The 16,088-nt window shown below is 39.3% G+C and overlaps 1 protein-coding gene across 21 annotated transcripts in view; it reads right to left on the reverse strand.

Annotated features, from left to right (window-relative positions):
• Window positions 1-15,049, reverse strand: part of ADGRL2 (adhesion G protein-coupled receptor L2) — a 161,770-nt gene extending 146,721 nt beyond the window's left edge. For 8 of the 21 annotated variants that reach the window (XM_051624349.1, XM_051624344.1, XM_051624343.1 and 5 more), the window contains exon 1: window positions 14,248-15,047. The gene's annotated coding sequence lies outside the window, so the exon portion shown is untranslated. Of the gene's footprint in view, window positions 1-4,245; window positions 4,263-14,247 lie in introns of those variants that run through there. The other 13 variants (XM_051624350.1, XM_051624354.1, XM_051624352.1 and 10 more) reach the window with 3 other exon arrangements.
• Window positions 15,050-16,088: the final 1,039 nt, after the last annotated feature.

The following is a 16,088-nucleotide window of genomic DNA, read 5'->3' on the forward strand; positions in this document are numbered from 1 at the left end:
TTTTAGAGCACAATACTGGGAACAACCTATTTATACCATTTGCGAGCCATAATAAAATTCCAAAAACCTATTTGTTCAGTTGGATTAGCAGCAGCTACTATTTCCTATATGCACAAGACCTGAACAATTGTTCCTTTAGGTAACTTAAATAATGGCTGTAATTAAGTGATGGAGGAGATATTAAACCTGTCTCTCAACTATGCCTAAGTAATAAACACAGCTGTGCAAACTGCATAACCACAGCACTGAAACAGCTACAAATTTTTCTGCTGCCCCCCATATTTTTCATAAATGCTTACCTATTAGTTTTAATAATTTACTTATAATAATATAATTTATTTACTATTTGCAGCTTTATTGGGTGTACTAGTTACTATGCACCTTTAAATATAAACAGAAATAATTTACTGGTCATCTTCTAGCAGACCTACTATAAAATTTTCATTTAACTACCCTCAACACATACGACTTAGGTAACTCATTTTTTATATATATATAAAACTATATTGAACAAAAATAATTGTTTTAAAGAATTGTTTCATGTATTGAGTGATTTTTTTTCTGCAAAAAATACACAAGAATTAGGAAGCATACTGTTCATAGAATCTCAGTAATCATGCAAATATCAGAGGAAGCTGGACAAAAAAAAATAAGCTAAATATAATTAAAATAAATCAAACTTTTAACTTGGTCATTAATCAGACAGGTAATAGAAAGATGCTGATTTCACTGTAACTCATTATATTATAACCTCTTAAAAAAAACCAGAGGGACTATATGTTCAGAAGCAGGCTGAACACAGTACTTCCTAATTATGCCACCCTCCAAAAACGGCTGTAGGTATCACTACAACCAGAAATAATATCATTAGAAGTAAAAAATGTAGTAAACATATACAAATTCTGTACAGGTGATATAAGGGACTATTTCATTCACAGGTATACTTCTAAGGTCATTCTGTTTTCACGTGCTGTTCGGCAGATTTTTCAGTCTTGAGCCAAGACTGTTGATTACTTGCATACTATTTGCCAAATACAAAAGCTTTATTAGTCATAACAACACTGCTGATCCAAACAGAGATATAAATAAAAAGACAGGGGGAAGAAGAAGAAGAGAAAAAACAAAACAAAACACAACGCAAACAAGCCAGACATCCCTTCTTCAGGCTTAGTTGTCCGTGGGCAGTTAAGTATGACTTTGTGAGGCAACATTTTTAATGATCACTACAAGTAAAATGACTACAATGTGGATTTGTGCTTTGATTTATTGTCCTGCAAACAGAAGAAGACTAATTTTAAGAAGGCCTTCATTATGGGATTTGTACAAGAAGAAAAATGGTTAATCTTTATGTTACAGTTATATATACATATCCCAAAAATGTTTCAGGAGAGCACATAAGGATAACAATTTGACAAAAATATTTCTGCATAATTTTCCTCTTTCAAACACAGAAATTGTCTTTTTAAACATAAGACAACTTTTTAAATTATAAATGTGTAAAACAAGTCCACGGTAACCTATTTTTAATACTTTTGAAATAAATCAGAAACTACTGCAATATTTAAAAGCATTGATAAAAATGCTTTACCTCACATTGCATTTTTTTCTATTATTTGCCCTTTTAAATCTAAGCACTGGCTTCTTCTTAGGGTATACAAGCCAAGCACTCCCCTCAACAATGCAGTCACAGTTCACGCTCTTAAGTCGGTTGGAGCTCCACATTCAACAGGAGGTAACGTTTGTCCTTTTGTGTCTTCTTTCTACTTACAGACAAAAGACACAATCTTTTCCACAGTTCAAAACGAATGAAATGTGAAGCCAATGTAAGAACCTACAGGAGATTTTCTAAAATAGAAAATGTTATTTTTCAGGTCATAATTCTTCTTTTAAACACAAGGCTAAAGACAAAGCTCCAGAATTTTGCTTTAGTTGAGTAAATTGAAGATGTAAAAGCTACTGATGACAGATTAAGTCATACATTGCTACCATGATTACAAAAATAATGAAGTTTGAGTATTAATTGTTTAATGCAGTTTTGAGGTTCCAGTTATTTTCCAGTATCCAGCAGAAAACATTTAAACCTGTGTTCAAAATTAAATTCTATCAGCACATTTTCTGAAGTGGAATATTTCATGTCAAAAGAAACAGGTGCATCTTTCCTCTGGCATCTGGTAATCAATAACGTTTTAAAACAGATGGGTAAAGGATCTTTCTGCATAAAGGTTTATAAATAGAATTAATCCAAAACATCCAGGAAATGTTGTGGTTTAGAAATTTAACTAATACTCTCCATGATTATGTACAATGCATGGAATATATACTGCAAAGTTCTTCTACAGTAAGAATTGTCATCTATACACTTTCATAATTTGGAATTACCTGATTATTATTTTGTTATAGTATATTAGGAAAAGAAACGTATTTTGTTTGTGTAAACACTCATTATTCCAGTATTTATTGAATTTTACCTTAAAGTATCATCTTAAAATGTGTAGCTATTTTGTCACACGTTACCATTCAGACGGCTCTTCTACTCAATGCAGTTATTAATAAATGGCTATGCAACCTAAGGTATTTTGTTCAATCAGGACCCATAAGTGGTTTTTATTGATAAAACATAATTAGTTTTATTAGATGTGACTGGTACATTGCTTCTGCCAAGTGACTGAATATTAAATGTCTCCATTTTTGTTATGTTTTTTTTAAAAAAAAATTAAAACAGAAGGAAAATTTTAAGAATTAAGGAACAGCTTGAATGTCACTCACTTGCAAACTGTATAACATTATTGTAACTTTTGTTGCTTGTAGTAATTTTTAAAAGTATCAGAGTTACTTAGCACATAAAAACCTGGTGCTAATGAAACTGAAAATGTGCTGCTCTACAGCTAGAACAAAGTAACATTATTTTATTCAGGGAGGCTCTTCCAATGTAACAAGTAAATTACCACTGTTCAAAAAAAATAAATAAAAAGTATCTTAATCCCAGCTGTGTTATTTTCACAACAGAATTACAGTTAGTTACATTATGCCTGATTTTCATATTGTATTACAATCTCTACTGAATGGGATTTCTGAAACATCCTTACCTCACCAAGCAAGAAAAAGACACACTGTGTAAAGAAAGATTATGTCCATTGCCTCCCCATAATTCCTCAACAAGATTAAGAAACCTCTCTTCATCGTGACTAATACATCTGTATTTTCCCATGCAAAAAGGATGATGCAACTTTTCAACTCCCAGCACCTAACAAAATCTCCATAAGACATAATTTGTATGTTTTCTGTAAATCTTACCATTATAATCCTATTGGAGTGTAATTGCTGTGGTTAATATTCTTACCCCGTTATGAAAATGCTCAACATAAATGTGGCATTGACTTGCTAAGATAATACATGATCATGCTGTGAGAGGGTTAATACCTATACAATAGCCCTTGCCAATACCATAAATCTCTTTATTAGACAACAACCTATTACAGGAGATCTACTTAACTGTTTCCCTACTTAGAGGGCCATTTGGTGTTACAATAACAAGCTGACTTTTCACATTAGCAAGGATTAGCTAGTATAAATAATAAATCGACACCAAGTTGCTGCTCCTTTAGACATGGTAAATCTTTCCTGGTGTTTAAAAATGCAATCTAAACTAAAACCCTAAGACCACATTAGGCTGAACATATGTTAAGTTTAAAGTTCTGTTAGTTTAAACTAACAAAAAAAAAAAAAAAATCAACTCTCAAACCAATTTATGTGGCAGATTTATTACAGGAGAGCATGTTATGGAGAGCTGTTTCTGTTTTATGGAACATGCATGCATACTGCTTTGTCTCCTAAATACACCATAGAAAATCATCTTTAAATTTACTGAAATATTTTGAAGTAAAATGATTGCCACCATTTTTCCAGAGATAAATACTGCAGACTTCATCTAAGTACCATCTATTATGCCTCCTGTTCAACTCACAGAACTGTATTATAAAGGAATTATTTTCTTCTCTGAAGTCTTAACTTTTTGAAGGATCATACACTTTCACCATCCAGATAACTATAATACAAATTATAAAACTCGCAATACACCAGATCATTTATTTCATCATGCTAGATTAAAGAATTACATTTGGATGAAACTCATTCACCTTCTTATATTTTATAACAGAGAAAAGGCAAAATTAAGAGTTAAGCTTGCATCTGCAATCACGTTGATTATGATTCATAGCATTGCTTGCATAAATAGCAAAGACTTACCTATTGCTTTTCGGCTAGCACACTACATTGCATGAGATGTACCGAAGACCTAAAAGTACTGTGTAGTCTCTCGCATGCTGACAGGACATTTTTAGAATCAGAGAAGACAGTTTATGCAAAAAAAAAAAAATCTGCTTCCCATCATAAAGAAAACCAAAACTGTCCTCTTGCACCTCAACATGCAAGAATTTTTTCCTCAGTTCCTTTTTAAGCTTTCAATAAAAAGGCACTTCTTTGAAATAGGAAGTATTTCTAAAGTCAGCTTTTGTTTACTGACATTTTTATAAAATGTTTGCCTATTGTTACGTACTGTTACTCTGTTACTGATGGACATCCTTTTTAAAAACTACCTTGCAGAGCCTTTCTGCTCTGCATAACAGAGAAGGCACTATGAAATGAAATCGTACTTACTGGAAACAATTCAGCCCTGAATGCCTTGATTGCTCTGATTACTCATATACAAGCTCCCTCTGCAGGTAATAAGAAGAACGAGCAAAAATATGTGGAAAATGTGTGCAACAGCCAGCATAAGAACCCTAATAGTCATCATTTTAAATAATCTTCTCCAGAAATCCTTCTCCAGTGTTATCTAACATAAGGAGTTAACACAGAAAAAAACTTTTTTTCTTTTTTTTTCTCTCATCTCTTTGTCCTTCTAGTACTCTCAGAAAAGTTAAACATCCAGCTTTAGTCCTTCCTGTATCAAAATACACAGATTTCTTTTTCAAAGTCACATAAATGCTTTCTGGGCAGGGGGGGGAGAGTAAATAGATTGAAAAAAAATAAATAAAAAAAATTGCCCTGCTTAGCCAGAACCAAACAGAAATGAAAGACCACCCCAAACAAGAAAACAAATTCATCCTATCTGATGCATCTCCCTAACCCAAAACCAAACAAACAGCAGCATCCCTCATCCTATTTACTGCTTGGAGATAAAACCCAATGCCACCTTCGGATACAACTGCACACGCACATCACGGAAGTTCAAAAAGCAACTGGCCTGAATGTTAGCTTATCTTGACAATTAAAAAAAATCTCTATCAATTTATATCAAATTATGAAGTAACTATGTAGCTTTCATCCAGTTGGAGGTAAACTGCTTTTCTTCCAAAAGACAACACCCTTACCTTTAAATGTCTACGTTTGTTCACCATAATTGCATGAGCTTTCTAGATAAAAATCCCTTCAACACAAATAGGAAAAAGCTTTAGTGAATGAAGCTATAAATATTAAGCAGATCAAAATCAAGCCTTCATCCTATCTAACCTTTAGTACACACACAAAAACTGGGAAGCCATAAGGCAACGTTAACTTCTAAATGGAAAGAATTAAAGTATGCCTATGGCTTTGTTTCTCATACAGAGCTAAACCTCACTTTCTTTACTTCTGCAAATAGTGTCATTAGTCTCAAGAAGAATACTCATAAAATAAATGCATATATATAGGGCATAAAGTCACATATGTCCTGTGTGATTTTAATTTTCACTGAAAAAACAAACTCCAAGATAGAACCTTTCAAGGTTTCAATGTCAGCTTTTAAAAAAAGTATAGCAGAAATAGACTCATGATACTCTAGTATAGCTACAGTCATTACACAGGACAAATGTAGGACAAATTTGGGGTGTTCCCTACAAGACGATGCTGCATACAGAGCTGCTCCTCGCTGCTGGAATATTTTTAACTGTAAGACTCACGACAGGTTGTTATCAGATACTATTATACACCTCCTCAAATGAGGGAAAGATTGAGGAAATAAAGAAAGCAGGAAGAAAAAAAAAAAAATCTAACATTTTAGAGATATGCCATATGCAAGCACCGGGTAAGCGTATTGCCTGAAGGGCAAAGGGATTTCTTCTCACTTTCAAATTATGTCAGCCTGCAACTCCCCTCCCTCTTCAGCACAACTCCCAGCCTCAGCCCATTTTCCTGGCACAGCAGCTCAGCCAGGAACACACATCAACCGCAGAGGCTCCCTCTCTCCTTTAAGCACTTTATACTGATTTACAAAAGAATCAGCACACCGATTGACAGTCTTCTTTAAAGAAATATCTTTTACACTGAAGTAAACCGAAGCTGGAGGAGACACTGCCTTTCAATATTTAAATGACAAATTTGCCAACAAAATAGTTATGGTCTTCTGGTGAACACTCACTTTGTTTCAACTGAAGATGCAATTGTAATTCATTCTGAGAAAACGTTTTCCAAATCAGTCACTTTATACAGAAAAAGTCTAAATTAAGTTTAGAAGCATGAATAAATGACGCCTGGATCAAGTGAAAAGAAATCTGCCTGCCATGAACACAGGCATTAGGAATTTGCCGGAGAAATGCAGTCAGCAGCAGAACTTGTTCTCAGGTATCTTTCTTAACAGGTCCCTTTACTTAGAAGCCATGTTGCCTATTGCAAGGGCACTGCTTCTGAACGCTGCTCACACCAGTGCAGACTGCTATGCCATAAAAAATTATAAATAAGATAATGTAAGAAAATATATAGAAAAGTGAACTAAAGTCTCCTCTGGCATGTGATCTCTCTCCCCCACCATAGCACTAATTCCACAGTAAGGCGCTCTCTCTACTTAAACCAGATCCCATCAACAGCAAAGTAAGTATAATAGTCAGAAACAAGGTCGGTCATCCCCTCCCCAGCTGCCAGAAACAATTTTTAACAGTAATCGGTGTTAGATTATTCTGTCATCCAGACTCAGAGCAATAATCGGTTTGAGGTGTTGACTGATAGGAAAATACCAACAGAGGGCACAAAGGAAGCAGCAGCCTACCCTAAATGAGAGATTTGGGATTTAATCGTGTCCAGAGGCAGCTAAATAAACAGAAATAGCCTAATTTTTAAAGCAAAATTCTCCAGTGATAAATAGTTTTGCTGCTACTTTACTGATAATACCTATTTTTTCAACAGTTGCAGATACAAATCTGAGGAGATACACCCCTCTAGCAGCAGTGCACTGAGTGCTTAGCTGCTTCCTACACTGTCCCCACCACAGAAAGCAGCAAAGAAGCCAAATAAATATGAAAATTCTGTTCTTTAGCAATCAACTTTACTGTATGAACACACTCCCAACGCCTAATCTACGCATCAAGGCATCCCTAACTGAAGAATTAACATATTAAACACACTTTTATTTGTGCAGTATCAGAATTTGGGATCTTAAATAGCAGTCTTCATTCATTTCAGCTTTTGTAGCTCACTGAGGCCAAGTAACGCATCATTAAAATATAAACACAAAATAGAAAAACCTCATATACATTGATCATTGTCAAGTCAACTTGCACTACATTTTCAAAACTGTTCCATTTTTTCCTAAGACTGCCACTTGGACAAGAGGAAGCATCTTTCTGGAGTGGTAAACACATTGCAAAACACTGCTGGATTGAAGAGACAGTCATCTCAGGGTTATTAAGTACTCTAAGGGCCAAAACAGGCAGACCTAGACTCTTATAACATTTGTATGACAAAATGGCGTAAAATACATCTCCTATGACAAAAAGCTGCATTACATTAAAAGGAAAATATTCTTAATATTGCATCTACGTAAGAAACCTAAGTAGATTCTTATTAGCCCTAACTAGAATTAGCTAGCTACTTCCACTACTGAAATACAGACACTGATACTTAAATATTTTTGTGCAAATGTTAGTGTTTATAATGTGCTCCTAAGAGATTAAGATTAGAAGAAAAAAAAATAATAATAACACCACACAATCAAGACAGGCCCTATTTTTCTCAGCCCATGATCACTTGTCAAGCCATGATTAATGCTGTGCTCTGTAGAGGGAGACATTACATCTAGGCTACAACAGACCTAAATTTTACCCTAAGGCAGAAGTCTGATTTAAACATCTCTATTCAAAGTGACATTTGTCCTCTCTTTTCAACCAGTTTCCTCTGAAATTCCAGTAAACTGACTTTGTGACCTACAAATGGTCCATTGATTCTAACATGTCTTGTTGCCTGTCCTTGTAGCAAAGTTAGTTTTGGTGACTGAATGAGATGTTATGCATTCAAGAAAAATACAGGAGCAGAGTCCATTAGGTGCTCTATTAAATGCTCGGTCGGGTAACAGCAACTAAAATTTACAGCTATACGGATTCCAGCTTACACAGAAGAGCTAAAGATAAATACCGAGGTCAATATTAAAAATCAGAAAGTATTTTTATATTCAGAAGTAACAATGGCCTTCATATTCTACAGTGATGAGAAATGATAATATTTTTTTGCATTGTAGACAAGAACACAAGCATCGTCAGGGCCACCCTGAAAAGTAATTACATTTTATCTCTTGCCTTTCACTCTGAAATGTCTGCTAAGGTATTTACATTTGTCTGTTACAAGAACAACAAGCTAGACAGGAGAAAAAACTAGTTGTGATCACTTATCTCAAGTAAATACTATTCCTCCAGTGAATGGCATTATTCCATCTATTTTATAAAGACATTGTTAAATCCTCTGATTTATCTGTAACTCCTATTGTAGGAATAAAAATAAGACATGCTTATACCTTCATAAATAGCCAAATAGCAGACCTGGACATGCAGAACAGTCGATATCCTTCTAAATGAACATGAAAAATGGCAACATTTGATAATATTAAGCAATTTAGACAGTGCTGGCAAGTTCGTATGAGCCAAGGTAATCTTATTTCTGGTGCTTTTCAGGGTAAATTGATTTTTTTTTTCCTCCTCTTAGCTGCGCTGATAATTGAACAAATTTATACAAGTGTGATGGGATTTTACTTAGCAGACAACTCACAAAACATTCCCCCAACATGAAGTACCTTACTCATAAAAACGAATTTTTGTTGTAATTAAGCAAACTGTATTTAAGCTTGCTTAAGCCAGGACAACAATCAATAGCATTTTGTTGGAGACTGCACTCTACCTGCAGGTGTTAAACACTGTGCTTGCTTCAGTTAGGCTGAAATGTGTTTTTTTTTTTATTATTACATCTTTCTAAACAATTTGGGTAAACAGCAGGCTAGAGTAACTTGAATCATTACAGTCTCTTATGAAAAATAAAAGAAATTATGACATATGCAGATTATGTATTTTTCTAAACCCCATAAAATATTCCATTTAATGTACAACCTGTAAGCTAGGAGATGCTACCATTCCGAATTTGAAAGTTTGTTGTTTTTTTTCCCTAAGGAATTAATATTTGGTTTGCTATCAGTTTGTATGTAGAGAATGCTGTAAAACCTTACCTTTCATTAAGGAAGTGTACTAAGTCATTTGTAGAAAGCGACACTATCTTCAGAGCCTATGCTGCAGAAACACATATTCTAGATTCCATGCTGAAAAAAAAAAAGCATGAACCCCAAGAAATAATTCTATTGGAAAGGACTTTCACCTGTCATCTTTCACCTTTAAGTTAAGAATATTAAAAGTAATAGTATTTGTTAAATACGGACTGAAAATATTTTCTAAACCGGGCATATATTCACATTAAATCACAAGCTACCAATATTCCAACAGAGCCACCTACTACTTTTATTTTAAGAACTGTTGGAACAAAATGCAGCTATCTTTGAAAGCTATTTAAATATTAACATGATTGTTAAGAGTACTGAGAATGGCCTTAAAATAGCTTTATGTTTTTCCAGCTTTCTTGACATCCAATTACAACTGTGATGGTTTAAGTCTTTTACTTGTTTCAAACTGAGAGTTAAAAAAAAATAGACATCTTTTAAAAGCTGCACACAAATGCTTAAAAAGGTGAATTTCTTGCAATTTCAAATTGCTTTTGTACATCACAAACATCAATCCTAAAAAAATGCTTCAAAAGAGTCTGTTTAACATGACATCTCCAAGTAACACGTCTGACTATAAATTTCCCTAGCCTGTGCTCTACAGTATATTGCTTTCTAACTGACTGCTTGTCTACCTATGCATGAATATGATTTCAATTATACACCAGACATAGTTTAACTTCTTCTCTTGCAGTTCACCAGGTAAAATCATTAATCGTTACTTCCAGTTCTTGTATTATCAGCCATCCACAGACATTCCTCAGTGGAAATGCAGAGGAGACACAGAGCATTTTTTTAATATTAAATATCTCCAAGTGGTTATTGGTAGGTTTTTCTTCATTCTTCTTTGCCACGGTGCTATCCTCAGCAAGAGCCATACTGGAAGTTAAAGAGTATTTTCTTACACGTATGCCAACAGCTTAGGTGGACACAGGATGAGAAAGGACTTGGGAATAAATATATTTTTTAGACCAAATTTCAGTAAAAACTTCTATTTCTACCCTCTTTAAACATTAAAAAATTATTTATCTTGGATAGGTATTGTTATTCATATGAATTTATGATACACTATATAGAAATATGTTGCAAATACAAGTTTGATAAATATTTTGCCTAACTGCAGGCTTCTCTTTCCAACATCTTTAAGTGACAATTATGGACCTTTCCAAAAAGCTGCCATTCAAGACTATAGTATTTTTCTTCATGATAACTATTTCCATTTAATCAAAATGTGATGTCTACATATTGCATTTTCAGAAATAAAAATAATCATATTATTACATATTATTAACCATAAAGACTACAAACTCCTGGGACTGTATGACCTCGCTTATTTAAATTTTAATGAAGTGATTCCTTACAAGAGACTAGAATTCCTGAGAAACCCCCTTTCCTGACTTTGTGCATTAAAAGCAGTAAGAGATAAATAAAACATTGAGAAAGCTTCTGAAGTGATAAAATAAGAACTAAGCAAACTTTGGGTTTTTTTAAAGCTCTCCTCTTGCTCATTTTAAGAAGGGAAACACCCAGAAGCCTGGTGTTAATGTCTCTGCTGATTGTGAAAATTGCAGCAATAAAAACTCCAACTGCTTGTCTTAAATTAAGACTTGCAAGACTACATGTGAGATGTGTATCTTTACATTAGATTTTATAACATTTAGAAGTTTGTCTGCCTGCTTTGATGTTGGTCTTTTAATGAGCAGGGGAGCCAAAAGCCAGAAAAAAAAATATTTACTGGAAATTCTCAAGTCAAAACCTGAAGTAATTGGCTTGTTCTACCCCACATCATTCAATATCCTGATTCCCCCAACTACCAGCTCCCTGAACGTCTACACTTTTTGCTGTTGCCAACATATAGTAACCCATAGTGATTGAAAATGGCAGCTGAAGTGCTGCTGAAGCACATTAATTTTTCTTTAAGTGATCCAATTTTGTAATCTGAATGTTGAAAATCTTCTTTCCACTACGTGTTGGTTTTTTTACCTTTAAAGATTTGTCGAATTTGGTGTTTCCATCTTCTAAACCAAAGGGCAACATTTTCAAGACAATTTTTAGATTATCCCTAATAGCTGAAAGGATAATGCACTTTCTTATAGCACTCTGCATTCAAAGCAGACTAGTTAACAGCAACTTAAGTGTGATAATGGCAATTACATCAATATGTTCCTTTTATACCACCAAAAGGTACTATTTCAGACAGCTGAAGGCATTAGGTAAATAAACTACTGAAAATTACCTGAAAGTAATGACACTCAATTTTAGGACCACTAAACACATCTATTTACAAAATGCCCAAATGGTCATGTCAATTTAAGAATAAAAGAAATCTATACAGAGTATTTAATTAACTTCAGGTTGTTGGGTTTTTTTCGCCAAGACATACCATATATACTCAGTTCCTTTATTAAAGGAAAGGAAATTGAAGCATGAGTGAAACAACCTACTTTAAAGGCACATCACTTTCATGGCTTAAAAAGAGACACACACCCTTCCCGCCCAATCCCCCCCCAGCCCCAAACCAGCAAACGGAGGGGAAAAAAAAACACCAAAAAAACCCAAGCAAACACACAAACACAACCACAAAGCACCGAACTAAATGCTACATATCAAGCACTTACACCAACTTTTTTAAAACACAAAACGCACATTTTAGTATCTGTATTATTAAAAGGTGTGGAAGGAAGGAACATGCAAGGAAGACATAAGAAGTTCCTTTTTTTTTTTTTTTCTTGCCAGAGAGACAAACCAGAATACAGTCCTCAAGAAACATCTGGTCCCTGGAAAAAGTCCCAACTCACTGACAGATAACTGGATTTTGTTTGGCTCTAGGTTGCTAGATTATGAATATTGGCTGCATAGATATTAAAAGGGTAGGCCGGGCCACATCGCCATTCAGGCTCAAGGAAACAGTAACAAAAGAATAAAAAACTGCACATATGTAGTCCTGTAAACAGCTTACAATGGAATAAATGTTTCTACACTGCCACCATAACAGAACTTCTGCCACACTTAGTTTCAAGTTATTTATTATCGGGCAATACTAACCACAAATTATCTCACTAATTACCAAGTTATCTCAGTAAACACAGTATCACTGATTAAATGAGACTACAAGAATTACTCGTTTTCAGGTGTTGTGTTTTTTTTTTAATTAAAAGGAAATGGAAGCATACAGCTGGTGGTCATCAAAACTTCTTTAAAACTCTCCATCAAAATATCTATTATTCCAGTCTACCCACCAAACAAAGGAGGGATGCATATTTGTTTCACAGGTCTGGAATGGAGAGGTCTTTTATTACAAGATTTCATTTGTTTTCTTAAGTAATTAGAAGGTCTTTCCCATTCAGTCTCCAAACGCAGTAACGTGTAGGCCAGAGCATGAGTGCAGCAGAAAGGGCTTTCGAAATCCCCCTAAGAGGAGACATCAGAAAGCACGCAACAGTGCCTGTCATAAAAGGTCACTTTTTTTTTTCCTCGGAACAAACCATTAATCAATGGAGTGTAATTGTCCGAGCATCTGCAAGGGCTCAGCAGCGAAGGAACCTTGTTTTTCCCTCGCATAATCGCAGAACAGCAGAAGTTAAGAAACATAACCCAAACCCACCTCCCCATTTTACCCCTTTACAATTCCCACTGCCCTTTGGGCCTCTGCTTGGAAGCAAATGGAAGACAAGCTGAAGTTTTCTCAATTGAGCCGGAGCTAAGAAACCTTTGATATGCTAATACCCTCCTTCAAACGGTAAGAATTCACACTTGCATTAATTCAAACAATTTGTGCAGAATGATGCGAAATGGCACCTCTTTTCGTGGCAAGCAACAAAAGCAGGGAGCCGGAGCGTCTGAGGAAACCAAACAGCAGAACATTTGTTCTGCAGGATTCCTTCCGTCGCGCACAGGGGCATTTCTATGCAAAGAAAAACACACCTGAGCACCAGCAGCTCTTTACTTTCTGACACACCACGTTCAAACCCCAGCAGGGCTAGCGCAGACCAACAAGATGTTATTTTTAGAGCCAGACACAGCAACGGTGCCTTATGACACACTGTTTTCTGTCTCCAGATGGCCCCAGATTTCCACATGTGAAAATAAATAGAATTAATAATTTAAAAAAAATTTAAAATGTTGGTCTCTCTCCACAGGCGACGAAGGGTATTTTATTCCTTTTCCCAAGGCCACCTCTTCCCCCCCAGCCCAGCACGCACGGGGAACAGACGCTCGGTTGAGTTACAAAAATAAACCCGCAACAGGTAATTATTTACAGACGGATGCAACTTTCCCCGCTGCGGGACGCGCGCCGGGGAACGCCGAGCCGTGGCGGGGCCTGCTCCGCGGGCCGACCCCCGGCTCCGCAGCCCCCACAGCGGGGCAGCCCCCGGCGGCGAGCGGGGGCCGCGGGGACCCGCCGCGGCTGCCGCAGGCCCCTCCGCAAGGCTGGGGGAGGGGGGAGGCCTGCGGTGGTGGGGGGGCGGCCCGGCTCCGCGCCGGCGGAGAGCGGCCGTGCGGGTTGGCGCCGCCGCAGCGCTGCTCGCACCCAGCGGCCGCGGCCTCACCGAGGGGCACGTTCCTCCGGCGGCGGCGGCCGGCAGGCGGGTGGCGGCCCCCGCGGCCTCGGGCACCGGCAGGAGAGGCAGACCCTGAAGTAAGGGTTTCCCCGCCGGCAGGTCGGTGGGGACCGCCCGAAGCGGGGAGCAAACGCGTCTGAAGAAACGAGCGTCGAGGCTGTAGCGCGGGGCTCCGCTTACCTCTGTCTAGGAGCCGAAGGCGGGTCGGGATCTCTCGTCCCGGCGGGACCCACGAACCAGGTCAGCTCGGCGAGCGCTGGGCTGCGGGAGAGCGCGGCGCGTCCCGGGGCTCCGGCGGCGCGGGCGGGGAGCGCGAGGCTCTGCGGCTCGGCGGGCTGGGGCAGCGCAGAGCGAGAGGCGGCTTCTCCTCCAAGCAGCCAGCGGCAGGCTCTGCTGGGGCTAAGTCAACATTTTCCTGCAGTTTCCGACACTCCGCTCCGCACGAAACGTACGATACAGCCAGACTCCCACACGCACGCACCAAATAAATAAATTAATTTTTCTTTTCACAAAAATCGAAATGGAGGGCACCACGGACGCAGCGCGCAGTCTGTGCCCAGCGTTTGGAGTCCTTTTTGTGCAACGACCAAGAGACGGGAAGCCCAGACGATGCCAGCAGCAGGAGTAGCGGGGAACAACTCGAAAATGTTACAATGGACCCCCCTCCTCTGTGTCTCTGTCGCTCGCACCGATCGGATTTACATCTCCCGGGATGACATTCTGGCCTCTGGCGGGCTGCGGGTTCGGCCCCTCCTCGGATTTTCTCCTTTCTCCCGGTGCTGCTGCCCCGCCGGCGACTGGAGACCGGGTGCCAGGCGCTGAGCTAGTAACGCGCGCAGCAATGGGAAAAACGCAATGCATACACACACCAAAAAAAAAAAAAAAAATCCCAATGAATTGTATCGCAGCCTCCTTCTTGCTCATGCACCTCTCCGTGTGTGACTGGGGATTGCGAAGTCCTGACACAGACTCTCCACCGGCGCTGAACTGGAGTCACCTCCAGCCTCCTCCCCCTCTAATCTCCACCTCCTCTCCCTCCGCTTCCCACCCCTGGGCTCAGCTAATCATATAAACATATTATCACGTAGAGCAGCACCAGCGAAGGACAAAAATCTCTCCCTTCCTGCCTGTTTTTTTTTTCCCTCCCCCGCCCTTCTTCCAGCTGCGGGTGAAGGCTAATCATGAAATGCCCGGCCGCTCGGCACCAAAGGCCGAGCCGACCGGCTGCGCTCCAGCACTGCCCGTTCTCCCACTGCACCGCCGCGGAGCCGCTGGGCGCTCCTGCGCGGCGCCTCGGGCCCCGCAGCTCCCCGGGCCTGGGGCTTGGGGCCTGCGGCCGCCCCCTCTCCCCTCGCCGGCGGCCACGGGGCTGCTCTGGCGCTGCAGGCCGGCAGGCGTCTCCGCGGCACTTTCTCCTTGGCCGTATCCTCTAGCGCTACCGCGCACCGCAGCCGCGCACACAAACTTGAGCGGCGGGCCCTGCTCAGGTGCTGCGCGGAGCGGGGCTGCTCGGGCCGGACCAACTCACTGCACCACTGTGTGTTCCCCTCGCTCCCTGTCTGCACCCAAAAATAATTCGGCAGGCTGGGCGACTAGCAAACGAGCAGACGGGGGCCAGGAGGAAGTGGGATCCCGGCTCTCCAATGCATTCCGGGCTCCCCTGCCCACTTGTCTGCTTTTCCTCGCATCGGAATTGCCCGGCTGCGGTTCCCTGAGCCCGCAGCACTCGGCAGGGACGGCGCTCCAAAGCACGGCGATGCGTTAGGAAAACCATGTCAGGACAGGGTAAACAGCACTTGGAAACGATTTAAAGGAGACTAAGTTGACTCATTCCCGTGCTCAGATACAAAACGCAGTCTAGTAGCGCTGTTGCTTTATTTCCAAAAATCCGCTCTCAGAAACCAGGCTCCAGGGGTGTTAGTAGGGTGTTTTTTTCCTCTGCATTGATGCAAAATACTGACTGAGGATCCGCTCTGACCTTTCAGCATGAGCCACATGAACCGTTTTCAGCTCTCAAGGTC

The sequence above is a fragment of the Apus apus genome, chromosome 7, assembly GCF_020740795.1.
Source record: "Apus apus isolate bApuApu2 chromosome 7, bApuApu2.pri.cur, whole genome shotgun sequence".
Classification (NCBI taxonomy): Eukaryota; Metazoa; Chordata; class Aves; order Apodiformes; family Apodidae; genus Apus; species Apus apus.